Below are 16,798 nucleotides of genomic sequence, written 5' to 3'. Positions count from 1 at the left end.
CGATTCCCGGCCCATGCAGTACACTTTTTCCAAACCTTATTTTGGCCCTCAGCCTATGCACGCGTGTGCGCACACACCCACACACGCTCACAGTCAGACAGAAAATATTCCTTCTGCCATCTTTGCCCACTAGTCCTTCACCTCACACCATTTCAAACACACACGCACACACCCCACCACAGTGTACCTGCATCCTGCCCCCCGGCACCCCATCAACCCCCCTCCTGACGTGTCCTACCCCCTCTCTCCAAACCACTAACCAGCCCACAAGTACACTTTTCCAATGGCCACAACACCTGTTCTCAGCTCTCCTACATGCCCCACTATCATCCGTGCATCCCATGGACCTCCCGGGACTTCCAGGGCTACCATGCCCCATGAATATGCTGTCTCCCCTATGCCACCCTCAGCCACAGCATGTCTTCGAATCCCCGCAGCAGCACAGCTGACACCTACCATCTCCACCCTCACCCCACCCAAACCCCTCATCTCCCATCATCCACAGCCTGGCTCAAGGCTCACCACTTGCACAGTGTCTGCTCCTCGGGCATCACTGAATTACCTTCTCAAACATGAACTTGTCCCTTACAAGGTGTAGGTGGTCTTCATGGAGAAGAGATTTTACTCTTGAGCCTTCCGTACCACTAGCCTACCACTGTATATAGCTTGTAGTATGTGAAAAGTGTGGATGGAGGTCCATCACTCTCCCAATCCCTCCCTCTCTCCCTTCCTCCATCCATCCATCCATCCATCCATCCCACCCTCCGAGTGAGTGAGTGAGTGAGCTGGAGGTTGCACAAGTGACTGCTAGAGCGAGGGTAGGGTAGGTGTGCAGGAAGGGATAGATGCCTGAGAGAATCGGAGAGAGACTTGGTATATGTTGGAGTGAGCAGGTGATCAAATGAGCCAGAGGGAAGAATGCCTGAGCTTAGGGTTGGAGGTGGGGTAGCAGCTCAGGGGGAAGGGGATATGCAAGTGAACAAGCAGGTGAGTGAGGTGAGGGAGTCCTTGAGGGAGGTAGGAAAGGAAGGAGAGCAGGACAGAGGGACAGAGGGAGTGAAAGACAGAGGGAGTGATGCAACACAGGAGGGAAGGAGGCAGGGAGGGTAAGATCAGGAGGGAAAGGGAGAGAGGCAGGCAGTGGATGGGCCAGTGGTGGAGTGTGGGGTGAGTGAGTGGTGGATTGGAAGACTGGGTTTGGAGATTGTGAGGGGCTGAGGCTGGAGAAAGGGGAGTGGAGGCTCAGTAAGATTCAAGAAGGAAGTCAGGCACTTGACACAGAGATGTGTGTGTGTGTGTGTGTTTGTGTGTGTGTGTGCGTGTGTGCGTGTGTGTGTGTGCGTGTGCGCAGGCGCGCGAGCGCTGCTGCTCCCAAGCACACTCGTGCTAGGATAGGCTGGTGGTGTTGGTGCAGTGTCAGCATTCCTCTCTCTGCTGGGCAGGCCGGGCGAGTTCTGGGGTGGCCAGATGAGGAAAGGGAGATGTTGGCTAAGGAAGGGAAAAGCAAAGGGGAGAAGCTAAAGGTGGCAGGGTGGGGTACAAGGCAGGGGAAGAAGCAGGCAAGCAGTGATGCTGCCTGCAGGAGGAAGGGTGAGTGCGCAGCAGGAGTGTCGGTGGGGGCCTGGGAGGAGCGCTAGTCCCAAAAGGGGGTGGTGGAGGCAGGATGGGAAGTGGCAGGGCAGTGAAGAAGGCAAGTGAGAGTGGGAAAGGAAGAAGAAAGGCTTCCCTGACCGGGAATCGAACCCGGGCCGCGGCGGTGAGAGCGCCGAATCCTAACCACTAGACCACCAGGGAGCGTGCCACCGCCTGCACGGAGCACTCCTCCTGCAAACGAGCAGCGCTGCCGGACACTCAGCGCCGCTGGACGCCTGCCATCCACCGGCCCCATGGGTTGGAGGTATGGCTGGCCAAAAAGACAAGGACACTGGCGAGCCGGTTGCCTGGCCGACCTCCCCCTCGCCCTCCCCCCTCTGCCTGCCCCTTTTCCCCCTCGCTCCCTCCCCGTCAGCCAAGCCAAGCCAAGCCAAGGCAAAGCCAGCGGCAGCTCTCCTCCTGCCTGTAGCCGCGAGCAGCCTGCAATCCTGGCCGTCTGGCCGGCTGCGGCAGTGTCCAACACAACACGCGTGCACTCCGGCCCCCACGCCCTCTCCTCCCTCGCGCAGGCCGAGCCACAGCTGGAGCTGGCTAAAAGGTCGGCCGGCTGCATTGAGTGGCCTGGGGCTGCGTTGCGTTGGCCGGGAATCGAACCCGGGTCAACTGCTTGGAAGGCAGCTATGCTCACCACTATACCACCAACGCCACACGCCACGGCCAGCGCACACAGGACGCCGGGGACTGGCGCGGGCCACAGCTCCTGCGGGGAAGGAGGCGGGGGTTGCGGAGTGTGGGTGCTGGTGCGGGTGCGGGTGCGGGGAGCGCGTGTCTCGCACCTCACTTCTCTGTGGGCTGGGACACGCACGCGGCGCTGCCCGGCCAGCCCGAGCCACACACGGCCCGTCCTGCGCCACGCCCGAAGCTGCTGGCTGCCGCAGCCACGCAAAGGGACGGGTTGGGTCCAGCCTAGCCTCCTGGTTCCCGCCGGGCGCCCTCCGAGCTCCGGCGGCCTGACTGCTCCGGAGCCCTGCGCGGCACGCCTCCCGGGCTGGACGCGGGCGCGGCGACGCGACGGCCGACAGCCACAGCGTCTTCCTTCGCCCGACCCCCAGCCCACCACACCCACTGCAAGGGCCCGCTCGCTCGTCTGTGAGTCCCGACTGGTGGCTGGGCGGCAGACGCCGACCACGACCGAGAGGTGGACCAGGGGGCCTGGAGCTGCTGAAGTGAGGACGCCTTGGAGCAGAGAGGCCGCGCTGGGCAAAAAGAACGCCACAGCGGCCTCCCCGTCGGGGAATCGAACCCCGGTCTCCCGCGTGACAGGCGGGGATACTCACCACTATACTAACGAGGATGACGCCGCCCGCCGTCGGGGACACAGGCCCCTCTCCGACAGCCGCCCGGACCCGGACCCGCGGCCCTCCAGCCCCGGCCTGGGGCTCGCATCTGCCCTGTCTGGCCTCCGACCCCAAGCGCTGCCGCGCTCTCCCCACAAGCCCCGCCCCACCCGCCTGCCGAGGACCCACCCGGGGCCACCTGCCGGCCGGGGTCACCTGTCCGGCTACGCTGCCGCCGCCGCCGCCGCCGCCGCCTCGGTGCCAGTAGGTGCGGAGCCGAGCAAGAAGCACCGGCCGGCCCGCAGCGGATGGTTGCGCGCCTCCAGCTTGCACGCCGCCCGCAGCCGCCGCTCGCTCGCGGGGGCGGGCGTGCGCTTGACCTCGCGGGACTGAGCCCCTAAGCCTCCCCGCTGACCCCGCTTGCCCTCCGACCCCCAGGCCGGCAATACGGCGCGCCAAGCGCACCCCGGTGGACGCGGCTCCCGGCCAGGGCGCACGCCTGGCCCCAGCCAGGCGAGAGGAGAAGCCACCAGCCGCGCCGCGCCGTCAGGATGGCCGAGCGGTCTAAGGCGCTGCGTTCAGGTCGCAGTCTCCCCTGGAGGCGTGGGTTCGAATCCCACTCCTGACAACTTCGCCTTTTGGCCACAGACACTCAGGGAACCCTGCCTGCGGCCCGCCCATCCCAGCCAACAATCACAGCACTACCTTGCCTTCTCCTCCTGCCTTGCCCTCGCTTTCTTGCCACCCTCCCCGCTGGCTGCCTCCCTTGTATCTTGCTCCTCCTCTCGCCTCTCCCTTCCTCCCTCCCCTCCCACCCACCCCCCACTCCCTCTCGCCCTCCCACCGGTGGGGTGGTGGGGTGGCGGGCATGCGGGCAGGGCCTTCTACCCACTGTCAAAGTCCATTCCCAGCCACGCACACACGCACTTCACCCCTTCCATCTACCGCTCCCTCCTTCTTTCCTCCAGTGGCTTGCTCTGCTGGCCCTCCACCTTCCATCTCCCCTTACCCCCACCATTCAACACCCGCACACACAACAGAAGACATGCGAGCGCGCGCGCGCGCACACGCGCACACACACACACACACACACTCAAGCCCAGTGTTTCCCTCCAACACAACCCTAACCAACAAGCCCACACAGGGAAAAAGACAGACTGACTGGTGGCTGCCCTGAGCCCAAAACCGCTCACACCTGTGCCATTTGGAAAGCCCTCCCACCCATCCCACACCACCGGCTAACGGCAGCAGGGCCCAGGCAGCCACTCGCCCAAAGCCGCACATTTCTGCACACCGAGGCTCTAGGGGACAACCCTGTGCCACTTCTTGTCCTGTTCACCAGTCTCTGCCCCACATACCCCCCACCCCGTCCTCTGACTCATTCCCTTTTCTCATCCCGTTCTCACAGCACCCTGCCGGGGTGGACGCGCTCCCTGTCTTCCCATCCTCCTCCTCATGGGACAGCTTGCCTTGGGGTTGGACGCGCTGGCTGCATTGCTTTCTCTGCCCGCACTGGCCAACATCTCTCACAATGAGGCACACCCAGGCGAGGCTCGCCAGTGAGAGACAGACCCCAGGAAAGCCCAAGGCAGGGCAGGGCAGGGCAGGGCAAAACAAGGGAACAGAGGGGTGCCGAGCCACGCCAAGACAATGACCGGCAGGAGTGGACAGGGCGGCTTAGCTCCAGCCCCGGCGTCGACCACCTGGACACCACAAAGCACCCCTAAGGGAAAGCACAGGGCCTGGGTCGTGGGAACACACCAGGGCGGCCCCGCGCCACCGCAAGTGGTGCCTCTGACCTGTGCATCGTACCAGACTGGCCAGGCCAGGCCAGCCAGGCCGGGCAAGCTTCGTCAAGAGAGGGCATCCACACTTTGGACAGTACTGGTGGCTGTGGAAACCATGGCACTCGGCCACTCACGGCACACGGCATGGCACGGCATGGCGGGACACACACGTCGCACCTCCTGACCCAGATGGCAAGGCGGAAAGGAGTGAGTCTACACCTCGCTCACCACGCCCCTTCCCTGCGGCACCGGGCGCCCCACCGCTCCCTCCTGGACCGACTGACTGTTTGGGAGCCAGCCTTTTTTCGACTTGCCCAGCTGCTGGCTCCCTGTGCCATCCAGGATCCCGGCGCACTCTTGAAGCCAGCAGTTGCTCAGAGGGCAGGAAGTCAACGGCCTGCCCTCGCCGACCTGGGAGCACATCTGGGGCATACCCAGAAGCAGCGTGTTGTCTATGCATGGGTGGTTCAGTGGTAGAATTCTCGCCTGCCACGCGGGAGGCCCGGGTTCGATTCCCGGCCCATGCAATGCACTACCACAGCACATTTTGCCCCGGTGGGTGCTCTGCTCCTTACTTCCCTCATTTACACACATGCACACGCACATGCACTGGCAAACACAACTATTCCTTTTCCCTTCCTTGCCCACCACTCCTTCACTCTAACCCATTTCACACAAACACAAAAACAGCCCACCACACTGCACCTTCAGCCCAGCCTGCCACACAATCTCCTCACCCTCTGATATCTCCTACCCATGGACATGACCACCCTCACTTCAAACTCCTATCTAGTCCACAAGCTACACTTTCCCAGTGGCCACAACACCTGCTCCCTGCTCTCCCACCAGGCCCCACCGGCATCCGTGCACACCAGGGACCTCTCAGGACTCCCCACAGAATCATCCCGTGTGCACATGGCCACCTTCACTGGGTCGCCCAGAGCCACAGCATGTCTTCGAATACCCCCACTGCACCACAGCTGACACCCACACCTGTCTCCACCCTCACCCCACCCACAACTCCTCATCTCCCACACCTTGGTTCAAGGCTCACCACTTGCACCTCGTCTGCTCCTTGGGCATCACTGTATGAGCCTGTGCCTGGACTTCATTCCATGTCACTAGACTTCATTACATAAACTCGCCCCGTGCAGGTTTGGTCTCAGTGGTGAAGTGATGCCACCATTCTCTTGTGCACTAGCTTTGCCTACCTCTACTCAACCACTGAGCACACCATGCAGTGTGTGAAGGGTGGGGGTATAGAGTCATTCTCCCAATCCTATTCTGTGTGTTGTAGGGAGGGAGTCTGTGTGTGTGTGTGTGTCTGTCTGTGTGTCTGTGTGACCCTCTGCCTGTGTCTGGGCAGTCACTCTTCCAAAAGCCACATGGGGGATGGGGACTCTAGAAGCGCCCAGGGTGACCTCCTGATCTGGTCAACAGTCCTCGGGACCTCCGTGTCTTCCTACCATGTCCCCAACCCCCTCTATTCTCTCTGCACCCTGCTGAGGATGATGCTATCTGTGTCTTGCTGGGAAACGGTCCTCCTTCTCCTCTTGAGACTGCTTGGCTCAGAAATGGGAAGGGGGATGTCTTTCTCTTCCCAGATTGGCCAACACCTCTCACAGTGAGGCACAGTGAGGCAATAGCCACCAGTGATAGCCAGACCACCACCACCACCACCACCACCACCACCACCGCTGGAATCAGACAGGAAGTGGAAATGGGAGCAGGGCAGCACAAAACAGAGCAGAGCAGAGCAGAGCAGAGCTGAGCAGAGTAGGGGTGACGAGCCGAAACAATGGCTCAGGTGTGTGGAGTGTGGAGCATAGGGCCAAAGCCTTAAGTCTGGGTCACGTGGGTGGTTAGCCACAGCTCCAGCACTCACTACCTGGACACCACAAAGCACCCCAAATAGAAAGCACCTGGCCTGGGCCACAGGAACATATCAGGGCAGCCCCTCGGCGCCAGGAGTGATGCCGCTGACCTGCACGTCGGACCAGACAGGACAGGACAGGAGAGGACTGGACAGGCGAGCTTTGTCGGGGGAGGACATCCACGCTTTGGAGAATGCAGGTAGCCAAGGAAAGTGTGGCGCTCAGCCACACATGGCACACGGCACGGCACGTCCAGTGTCCTGACGGACATACAACGCTGAACCCAATCGGCAGTCCAGCAGGGATAGCACAGGATAGGGAAAGTGCACTCCCCCCACCCCACCCCCTCCCTGCAGCAGTAGGCACCCACGGCCCCCTCCTGAGCCCACCTTCTGGGAGCCAGCCTTTCTGTCTACTTGCCCATGGCCTGGCCCCCTGTACCATCGTGGATCCTGTGCCACCGGGGGGACCCTGGCGCACATGTGAAATCAGCAGTTGCTCACAGAGGGCACGGAGGCAACAGCTATGCCTGGCCAGCCTGGGAGCACATGTGTGCCTTGAGCAGAAGGTAACTGGCGACTGTGCATGGGTGGTTCAGTGGTAGAATTCTCGCCTCCCACGCGGGAGGCCCGGGTTCGATTCCCGGCCCATGCAGTACACTGCCCAACCTTATTTTGGCCCTCAGCCTATGCACGCGTGTGCGCACACACCCACACACGCTCACAGTCAGACAGAAAATATTCCTTCTGCCATCTTTGCCCACTAGTCCTTCACCTCACACCATTTCAAACACACACGCACACACCCCACCACAGTGTACCTGCATCCTGCCCCCCGGCACCCCATCAACCCCCCTCCTGACGTGTCCTACCCCCTCTCTCCAAACCACTAACCAGCCCACAAGTACACTTTTCCAATGGCCACAACACCTGTTCTCAGCTCTCCTACATGCCCCACTATCATCCGTGCATCCCATGGACCTCCCGGGACTTCCAGGGCTACCATGCCCCATGAATATGCTGTCTCCCCTATGCCACCCTCAGCCACAGCATGTCTTCGAATCCCCGCAGCAGCACAGCTGACACCTACCATCTCCACCCTCACCCCACCCAAACCCCTCATCTCCCATCATCCACAGCCTGGCTCAAGGCTCACCACTTGCACAGTGTCTGCTCCTCGGGCATCACTGAATTACCTTCTCAAACATGAACTTGTCCCTTACAAGGTGTAGGTGGTCTTCATGGAGAAGAGATTTTACTCTTGAGCCTTCCGTACCACTAGCCTACCACTGTATATAGCTTGTAGTATGTGAAAAGTGTGGATGGAGGTCCATCACTCTCCCAATCCCTCCCTCTCTCCCTTCCTCCATCCATCCATCCATCCATCCATCCATCCATCCATCCATCCATCCATCCCACCCTCCGAGTGAGTGAGTGAGTGAGCTGGAGGTTGCACAAGTGACTGCTAGAGCGAGGGAAGGGTAGGTGTGCAGGAAGGGATAGATGCCTGAGAGAATCGGAGAGAGACTTGGTATATGTTGGAGTGAGCAGGTGATCAAATGAGCCAGAGGGAAGAATGCCTGAGCTTAGGGTTGGAGGTGGGGTAACAGCTCAGGGGGAAGGGGATATGCAAGTGAACAAGCAGGTGAGTGAGGTGAGGGAGTCCTTGAGGGAGGTAGGAAAGGAAGGAGAGCAGGACAGAGGGACAGAGGGAGTGAAAGACAGAGGGAGGGATGCAACACAGGAGGGAAGGAGGCAGGGAGGGTAAGATCAGGAGGGAAAGGGAGAGAGGCAGGCAGTGGATGGGCCAGTGGTGGAGTGTGGGGTGAGTGAGTGGTGGATTGGAAGACTGGGTTTGGAGATTGTGATGGGCTGAGGCTGGAGAAAGGGGAGTGGAGGCTCAGTAAGATTCAAGAAGGAAGTCAGGCACTTGACTCAGGTGTGTGTGTGTGTGTGTGTGTGTGTGTGTGCGCGCGTGTGTGCGTGTGTGTGTGCGTGTGCGCAGGCGAGCGAGCGCTGCTGCTCCCAAGCACACTCGTGCTAGGATAGGCTGGTGGTGTTGGTGCAGTGTCAGCATTCCTCTCTCAGCTGGGCAGGCCGGGCGAGTTCTGGGGTGGCCAGATGAGGAAAGGGAGATGTTGGCTAAGGAAGGGAAAAGCAAAGGGAAGAAGCTAAAGGTGGCAGGGTGGGGTACAAGGCAGGGGAAGAAGCAGGCAAGCAGTGATGCTGCCTGCAGGAGGAAGGGTGAGTGCGCAGCAGGAGTGTCGGTGGGGGCCTGGGAGGAGCGCTAGTCCCAAAAGGGGGTGGTGGAGGCAGGATGGGAAGTGGCAGGGCAGTGAAGAAGGCAAGTGAGAGTGGGAAAGGAAGAAGAAAGGCTTCCCTGACCGGGAATCGAACCCGGGCCGCGGCGGTGAGAGCGCCGAATCCTAACCACTAGACCACCAGGGAGCGTGCCACCGTCTGCACGGAGCACTCCTCCTGCAAACGAGCAGCGCTGCCGGACACTCAGCGCCGCTGGACGCCTGCCATCCACCGGCCCCATGGGTTGGAGGTATGGCTGGCCAAAAAGACAAGGACACTGGCGAGCCGGTTGCCTGGCCGACCTCCCCCTCGCCTGGCGAGCCGGTTGCCTGGCCGACCTCCCCCTCGCCCTCCCCCCTCTGCCTGCCCCTTTTCCCCCTCGCTCCCTCCCCGTCAGCCAAGCCAAGCCAAGCCAAGGCAAAGCCAGCGGCAGCTCTCCTCCTGCCTGTAGCCGCGAGCAGCCCGCAATCCTGGCCGCCTGGCCGGCTGCGGCAGTGTCTTGTCGTGCACTCCGGCCCCCACGCCCTCTCCTCCCTCGCGCAGGCCAAGCCACAGCTGGAGCTGGCTAAAAGGTCGGCCGGCTGCATTGAGTGGCCTGGGGCTGCGTTGCGTTGGCCGGGAATCGAACCCGGGTCAACTGCTTGGAAGGCAGCTATGCTCACCACTATACCACCAACGCCACACGCCACGGCCAGCGCACACAGGACGCCGGGGACTGGCGCGGGCCACAGCTCCTGCGGGGAAGGAGGCGGGGGTTGCGGAGTGTGGGTGCGGGTGCGGGTGCGGGGAGCGTGTGTCTCGCACCTGACTTCTCTGTGGGCTGGGACACGCACGCGGCGCTGCCCGGCCAGCCCGAGCCACACACGGCCCGTCCTGCGCCACGCCCGAAGCTGCTGGCTGCCGCAGCCACGCAAAGGGACGGGTTGGGTCCAGCCTAGCCTCCTGGTTCCCGCCGGGCGCCCTCCGAGCTCCGGCCGCCTGACTGCTCCGGAGTCCTGCGCGGCACGCCTCCCGGGCTGGACGCGGGCGCGGCGACGCGACGGCCGACAGCCACAGCGTCTTCCTTCGCCCGACCCCCAGCCCACCACACCCACTGCAAGGGCCCGCTCGCTCGCTCGCTCGCTCGTCTGTGAGTCCCGACTGGTGGCTGGGCGGCAGACGCCGACCACGACCGAGAGGTGGACCAGGGGGGCCTGGAGCTGCTGAAGTGAGGACGCCTTGGAGCAGAGAGGCCGCGCTGGACAAAAAGAACGCCACAGCGGCCTCCCCGTCGGGGAATCGAACCCCGGTCTCCCGCGTGACAGGCGGGGATACTCACCACTATACTAACGAGGATGACGCCGCCCGCCGTCGGGGACACAGGCCCCTCTCCGACAGCCGCCCGGACCCGGACCCGCGGCCCTCCAGCCCCGGCCTGGGGCTCGCATCTGCCCTGTCTGGCCTCCGACCCCAAGCCCAAGCCCAAGCCCGCGCTGCCGCGCTCTCCCCACAAGCCCCGCCCCACCCGCCTGCCGAGGACCCACCCCGGGCCACCTGCCGGCCGGGGTCACCTGTCCGGCTACGCTGCCGCCGCCGCCGCCGCCGCCGCCTCGGTGCCAGTAGGTGCGGAGCCGAGCAAGAAGCACCGGCCGGCCCGCAGCGGCTGGTTGCGCGCCTCCAGCTTGCACGCCGCCCGCAGCCGCCGCTCGCTCGCGGGGGCGGGCGTGCGCTTGACCTCGCGGGACTGAGCCCCTAAGCCTCCCCGCTGACCCCGCTTGCCCTCCGACCCCCAGGCCGGCAATACGGCGCGCCAAGCGCACCCCGGTGGACGCGGCTCCCGGCCAGGGCGCACGCCTGGCCCCAGCCAGGCGAGAGGAGAAGCCACCAGCCGCGCCGCGCCGTCAGGATGGCCGAGCGGTCTAAGGCGCTGCGTTCAGGTCGCAGTCTCCCCTGGAGGCGTGGGTTCGAATCCCACTCCTGACAACTTCGCCTTTTGGCCACAGACACTCAGGGAACCCTGCCTGCGGCACGCCCATCCCAGCCAACAATCACAGCACTACCTTGCCTTCTCCTCCTGCCTTGCCCTCGCTTTCTTGCCACCCTCCCCGCTGGCTGCCTCCCTTGTATCTTGCTCCTCCTCTCGCCTCTCCCTTCCTCCCTCCCCTCCCACCCACCCCCCACTCCCTCTCGCCCTCCCACCGGTGGGGTGGTGGGGTGGCGGGCATGCGGGCAGGGCCTTCTACCCACTGTCAAAGTCCATTCCCAGCCACGCACACACGCACGACCCACCGACTCAGGTGGAGCTTCACCCCTTCCATCTACCGCTCCCTCCTTCTTTCCTCCAGTGGCTTGCTCTGCTGGCCCTCCACCTTCCATCTCCCCTTACCCCCACCATTCAACACCCGCACACACAACAGAAGACATGCGCGCGCGCGCACACACACACACACACACACTCAAGCCCAGTGTTTCCCTCCAACACAACCCTAACCAACAAGCCCACACAGGGAAAAAGACAGACTGACTGGTGGCTGCCCTGCGCCCAAAACCGCTCACACCTGTGCCATTTGGAAATCCCTCCCACCCATCCCACACCACCGGCTAACGGCAGCAGGGCCCAGGCAGCCACTCGCCCAAAGCCGCACATTTGTGCACACCGAGGCTCTAGGGGACAACCCTGTGCCACTTCTTGTCCTGTTCACCAGTCTCTGCCCCACATACCCCCCACCCCGTCCTCTGACTCATTCCCTTTTCTCATCCCGTTCTCACAGCACCCTGCCGGGGTGGACGCGCTCCCTGTCTTCCCATCCTCCTCCTCATGGGACAGCTTGCCTTGGGGTTGGACGCGCTGGCTGCATTGCTTTCTCTGCCCGCACTGGCCAACATCTCTCACAATGAGGCACACCCAGGCGAGGCTCGCCAGTGAGAGACAGACCCCAGGAAAGCCCAAGGCAGGGCAGGGCAGGGCAGGGCAAAACAAGGGAACAGAGGGGTGCCGAGCCACGCCAAGACAATGACCGGCAGGAGTGGACAGGGCGGCTTAGCTCCAGCCCCGGCGTCGACCACCTGGACACCACAAAGCACCCCTAAGGGAAAGCACAGGGCCTGGGTCGTGGGAACACACCAGGGCGGCCCCGCGCCACCGCAAGTGGTGCCTCTGACCTGTGCATCGTACCAGACTGGCCAGGCCAGGCCAGCCAGGCCGGGCAAGCTTCGTCAAGAGAGGGCATCCACACTTTGGACAGTACTGGTGGCTGTGGAAACCATGGCACTCGGCCACTCACGGCACACGGCATGGCACGGCATGGCGGGACACACACGTCGCACCTCCTGACCCAGATGGCAAGGCGGAAAGGAGTGAGTCTACACCTCGCTCACCACGCCCCTTCCCTGCGGCACCGGGCGCCCCGCCGCTCCCTCCTGGACCTACTGACTGTTTGGGAGCCAGCCTTTTTTCGACTTGCCCAGCTGCTGGCTCCCTGTGCCATCCAGGATCCCGGCGCACTCTTGAAGCCAGCAGTTGCTCAGAGGGCAGGAAGTCAACGGCCTGCCCTCGCCGACCTGGGAGCACATCTGGGGCATACCCAGAAACAGCGTGTCGTCTATGCATGGGTGGTTCAGTGGTAGAATTCTCGCCTGCCACGCGGGAGGCCCGGGTTCGATTCCCGGCCCATGCAATGCACTACCACAGCACATTTTGCCCCGGTGGGTGCTCTGCAGCTTACTTGCCCCATTTACACACATGCACGCGCACATGCACTGGCAAACGCAACTATTCCTTTTCCCTTCCTTGCCCACCACTCCTTCACTCTAACCCATTTCACACAAACACAAAAACAGCCCACCACACTGCACCTTCAGCCCAGCCTGCCACACAATCTCCTCACCCTCTGATATCTCCTACCCATGGACATGACCACCCTCACTTCAAACTCCTATCTAGTCCACAAGCTACACTTTCCCAGTGGCCACAACACCTGCTCCCTGCTCTCCCACCAGGCCCCACCGGCATCCGTGCACACCAGGGACCTCTCAGGACTCCCCACAGAATCATCCCATGTGCACATGGCCACCTTCACTGGGTCGCCCAGAGCCACAGCATGTCTTCGAATACCCCCACTGCACCACAGCTGACACCCACACCTGTCTCCACCCTCACCCCACCCACAACTCCTCATCTCCCACACCTTGGTTCAAGGCTCACCACTTGCACCTCGTCTGCTCCTTGGGCATCACTGTATGAGCCTGTGCCTGGACTTCATTCCATGTCACTAGACTTCATTACATAAACTCGCCCCGTGCAGGTTTGGTCTCAGTGGTGAAGTGATGCCACCATTCTCTTGTGCACTAGCTTTGCCTACCGCTACTCAACCACTGAGCACACCATGCAGTGTGTGAAGGGTGGGGGTATAGAGTCATTCTCCCAATCCTATTCTGTGTGTTGTAGGGAGGGAGTCTGTGTGTGTGTGTCTGTCTGTCTGTGTGTCTGTGTGACCCTCTGCCTGTGTCTGGGCAGTCACTCTTCCAAAAGCCACATGGGGGATGGGGACTCTAGAAGCGCCCAGGGTGACCTCCTGATCTGGTCAACAGTCCTCGGGACCTCCGTGTCTTCCTACCATGTCCCCAACCCCCTCTATTCTCTCTGCACCCTGCTGAGGATGATGCTATCTGTGTCTTGCTGGGAAACGGTCCTCCTTCTCCTCTTGAGACTGCTTGGCTCAGAAATGGGAAGGGGGATGTCTTTCTCTTCCCAGATTGGCCAACACCTCTCACAGTGAGGCACAGTGAGGCAATAGCCACCAGTGATAGCCAGACCACCACCACCACCACCACCACCACCACCACCGCTGGAATCAGACAGGAAGTGGAAATGGGAGCAGGGCAGCACAAAACAGAGTAGAGCAGAGCAGAGCAGAGCCGAGTAGGGGTGACGAGCCGAAACAATGGCTCAGGTGTGTGGAGTGTGGAGCATAGGGCCAAAGCCTTAAGTCTGGGTCACGTGGGTGGTTAGCCACAGCTCCAGCACTCACTACCTGGACACCACAAAGCACCCCAAATAGAAAGCACCTGGCCTGGGCCACAGGAACATATCAGGGCAGCCCCTCGGCGCCAGGAGTGATGCCGCTGACCTGCACGTCGGACCAGACAGGACAGGACAGGAGAGGACTGGACAGGCGAGCTTTGTCGGGGGAGGACATCCACGCTTTGGAGAATGCAGGTAGCCAAGGAAAGTGTGGCGCTCAGCCACACATGGCACACGGCACGGCACGTCCAGTGTCCTGACGGACATACAACGCTGAACCCAATCGGCAGTCCAGCAGGGATAGCACAGGATAGGGAAAGTGCACTCCCGCCCAGCCCACCCCCTCCCTGCAGCAGTAGGCACCCACGGCCCCCTCCTGAGCCCACCTTCTGGGAGCCAGCCTTTCTGTCTACTTGCCCATGGCCTGGCCCCCTGTACCATCGTGGATCCTGTGCCACCGGGGAGACCCTGGCGCACATGTGAAATCAGCAGTTGCTCACAGAGGGCAGGGAGGCAACAGCTATGCCTGGCCAGCCTGGGAGCACATGTGTGCCTTGAGCAGAAGGCAACTGGTGACTGTGCATGGGTGGTTCGGTGGTAGAATTCTCGCCTGCCACGCGGGAGGCCCGGGTTCGATTCCCGGCCCATGCAGTACACTGCCCAACCTTATTTTGGCCCTTAGCCTATGCACGCGTGTGCACACACTCACACACGCTCACAGTCAGACAGAAAATATTCCTTCTGCCATCTTTGCCCACTAGTCCTTCACCTCACACCATTTCAAACACACACGCACACACCCCACCACAGTGTACCTGCATCCTGCCCCCCCCCGGCACCCCATCAACCCCCCTCCTGACGTGTCCTACCCCCTCTCTCCAAACCACTAACCAGCCCACAAGTACACTTTTCCAATGGCCACAACACCTGTTCTCAGCTCTCCTACATGCCCCACTATCATCCGTGCATCCCATGGACCTCCCGGGACTTCCAGGGCTACCATGCCCCATGAATATGCTGTCTCCCCTATGCCACCCTCAGCCACAGCATGTCTTCGAATCCCCGCAGCAGCACAGCTGACACCTACCATCTCCACCCTCACCCCACCCAAACCCCTCATCTCCCATCATCCACAGCCTGGCTCAAGGCTCACCACTTGCACAGTGTCTGCTCCTCGGGCATCACTGAATTACCTTCTCAAACATGAACTTGTTCTTTGTAAGGTGTGGGTGGTCTTAATGGAGAATAGATTTTACTCGAGTCCTCCATCCTTGCCTACCACTGTAAACACTTTGTAGTATTTGAATGTTGAGCAGTGCTTTTATATTCCCGTCATTCTGTCATATTTTTTCTAGTACTTTCTGATTCTCTGGTCTATGTATTTTTCTGTTTCTTTCTCTGACCACTGGATCTTGATATTGTTAGGTTTTTAAAAAGAGGTTGACCAGTAAGAATTGCACCACGCAGGTGGTATTCAGGTAAGGGGGTAGATTTATTCTGTAGACCTGCTGGGCCCAGGCAAGGTTGGCACTCCACATGGCTGGGAAAGTCCTGGGAATGAAAGAGAGCTGGGAAGAGAGGAAACAGAAAAAAGCAGAGAGAGAGGTAAGAACAGCAGCACTCACGTGGTATTCAGGTAAGGGGTAGGTTTATTCAGTAGACCTGCTGGGACCAGGCAAGGGTGGCACTCCACGTGGCTGGGAAAGGCCTGTGAAAGTGAGAGAGAGCTGGGAAAGAGGAAAGAGAGAGGGAGCAGAGAGAGCTAGAAAAGAGCAGCAAGAGAGACAAGAACAGAGAGAGAAAGAGAGCATCTGGGCCTGGGCTAGGCCTTATCTAGGGTATGGGCGGAGAAATGTGTGGCTACATCAAATTCAAATGTGACCTCAGCGGATGCAGATATGACCTCTTCCAGGTGTGCCAGTTGCCTAGGTAGCACAGGTACTAGGGGGAGACTTTGCTGCGAGGGGGGTGGAGTCTGCTAGCCATCCAGGAGCGGACCTTACAGATATTATTCTACCTTCAGCCCACTTCCAGTAAATTCCTTTTTGCCTCCATAGGAGGCCCATTTTATACAGCCAGTTTGGGCCACTTATCCATATTCTCTATGCTTCACACTCCAGAACCAATCCTCCTTCCCCAGGCTTTCTCTCACTTTTCCTTCAGTAAGCACTCATGAGCTCCTGCTCTCCCTTATTCTGCTTCCTCCTCCTCATTCCTTAGATTCCTATCAGCTTAGTCTGACTCAGAAGCTACCCAGCCCACCTAGGAAACCGTAGGTATGGAAGCATCACCTAGATTATAGAAGAAAAAAAAAAAAAGACGAGAGAAGAAAAGAACCTATCTGAAAATAGTGCCAGAAATACTTTTCTATTTTCTGCCCTGATTGTTGATGCTTTCTTCACCTAAAGCTACTTGCTACCCATAAATTAATGTTTTTGGGAGGAAGTGTACTTGAATTTAAATTTAGGGTTTCATGCTTAATAGGCTAGAGGCATAGTAGGTAAATATTCTTGTAGCCCTTGAATTATTCTTGAGAACTTTTACCTTGAAGTGTTACCTCAAACAGTACAGCATTTCTCTCTTGTGATCTAGTAGCTTATTTTAGTGCTTTCTTCACTGTGATCTTGGCTTGTTTTCTGGTCAGGCAATTGTGTGTATGTGTGTGTGTGTGTGTGCCAATCCTGACTTGAACTCTGGGCCTGGGCACTGTTCCTCACTTTTTTTTCCCCTCAAGGCTAGTGCTCTATCACTTGAGCCAGGCCTCCCACTCCAGCTTTTCCATAGTGAGGTAAGAGTCTCAAGTACTTTCCAGCCTGGGTGGTTTGCAGAAATCTACCTCTTTTTTCTTTTAGAGAGGCCTTGAATTGTCAGTCAGTTTATTTAAGAGGATTGATTTTATCTGAAA

At 60.2% G+C, this 16,798-nt stretch overlaps 12 non-coding genes across 12 annotated transcripts; 6 read left to right on the top strand and 6 right to left on the bottom strand.

The window, feature by feature from the left end:
- Positions 1 to 1,722: 1,722 nt before the first annotated feature.
- Trnae-cuc lies at positions 1,723 to 1,794 on the bottom strand. The gene has a single exon. It is a non-coding gene; the product is annotated as a tRNA-Glu (tRNA).
- A 432-nt stretch (positions 1,795 to 2,226) lies between these two features.
- On the bottom strand, positions 2,227 to 2,298 carry Trnag-ucc. Its single transcript has one exon. It is a non-coding gene; the product is annotated as a tRNA-Gly (tRNA).
- Positions 2,299 to 2,875: 577 nt separating this feature from the next.
- Positions 2,876 to 2,947, bottom strand: Trnad-guc. The gene has a single exon. It is a non-coding gene; the product is annotated as a tRNA-Asp (tRNA).
- Positions 2,948 to 3,475: 528 nt separating this feature from the next.
- Trnal-cag lies at positions 3,476 to 3,558 on the top strand. The gene has a single exon. It is a non-coding gene; the product is annotated as a tRNA-Leu (tRNA).
- Positions 3,559 to 5,173: 1,615 nt separating this feature from the next.
- On the top strand, positions 5,174 to 5,244 carry Trnag-gcc. The gene has a single exon. It is a non-coding gene; the product is annotated as a tRNA-Gly (tRNA).
- A 1,930-nt stretch (positions 5,245 to 7,174) lies between these two features.
- Positions 7,175 to 7,245, top strand: Trnag-ccc. Its single transcript has one exon. It is a non-coding gene; the product is annotated as a tRNA-Gly (tRNA).
- Positions 7,246 to 8,966: 1,721 nt separating this feature from the next.
- Trnae-cuc lies at positions 8,967 to 9,038 on the bottom strand. The gene has a single exon. It is a non-coding gene; the product is annotated as a tRNA-Glu (tRNA).
- Positions 9,039 to 9,498: 460 nt separating this feature from the next.
- Trnag-ucc lies at positions 9,499 to 9,570 on the bottom strand. The gene has a single exon. It is a non-coding gene; the product is annotated as a tRNA-Gly (tRNA).
- Positions 9,571 to 10,154: 584 nt separating this feature from the next.
- Trnad-guc lies at positions 10,155 to 10,226 on the bottom strand. Its single transcript has one exon. It is a non-coding gene; the product is annotated as a tRNA-Asp (tRNA).
- Positions 10,227 to 10,770: 544 nt separating this feature from the next.
- On the top strand, positions 10,771 to 10,853 carry Trnal-cag. Its single transcript has one exon. It is a non-coding gene; the product is annotated as a tRNA-Leu (tRNA).
- A 1,623-nt stretch (positions 10,854 to 12,476) lies between these two features.
- Trnag-gcc lies at positions 12,477 to 12,547 on the top strand. The gene has a single exon. It is a non-coding gene; the product is annotated as a tRNA-Gly (tRNA).
- Positions 12,548 to 14,473: 1,926 nt separating this feature from the next.
- On the top strand, positions 14,474 to 14,544 carry Trnag-gcc. Its single transcript has one exon. It is a non-coding gene; the product is annotated as a tRNA-Gly (tRNA).
- The last annotated feature ends 2,254 nt before the right edge of the window (positions 14,545 to 16,798 follow it).

Source organism: Dipodomys ordii, unplaced genomic scaffold, assembly GCF_000151885.1.
Source record: "Dipodomys ordii isolate 6190 unplaced genomic scaffold, Dord_2.0 Scaffold1000004024, whole genome shotgun sequence".
NCBI classification, from domain to species: domain Eukaryota; kingdom Metazoa; phylum Chordata; class Mammalia; order Rodentia; family Heteromyidae; genus Dipodomys; species Dipodomys ordii.
The sequence above is the reverse complement of the archived record's forward strand: the minus strand, read 5'-3'. Positions and strand labels throughout refer to the sequence as shown.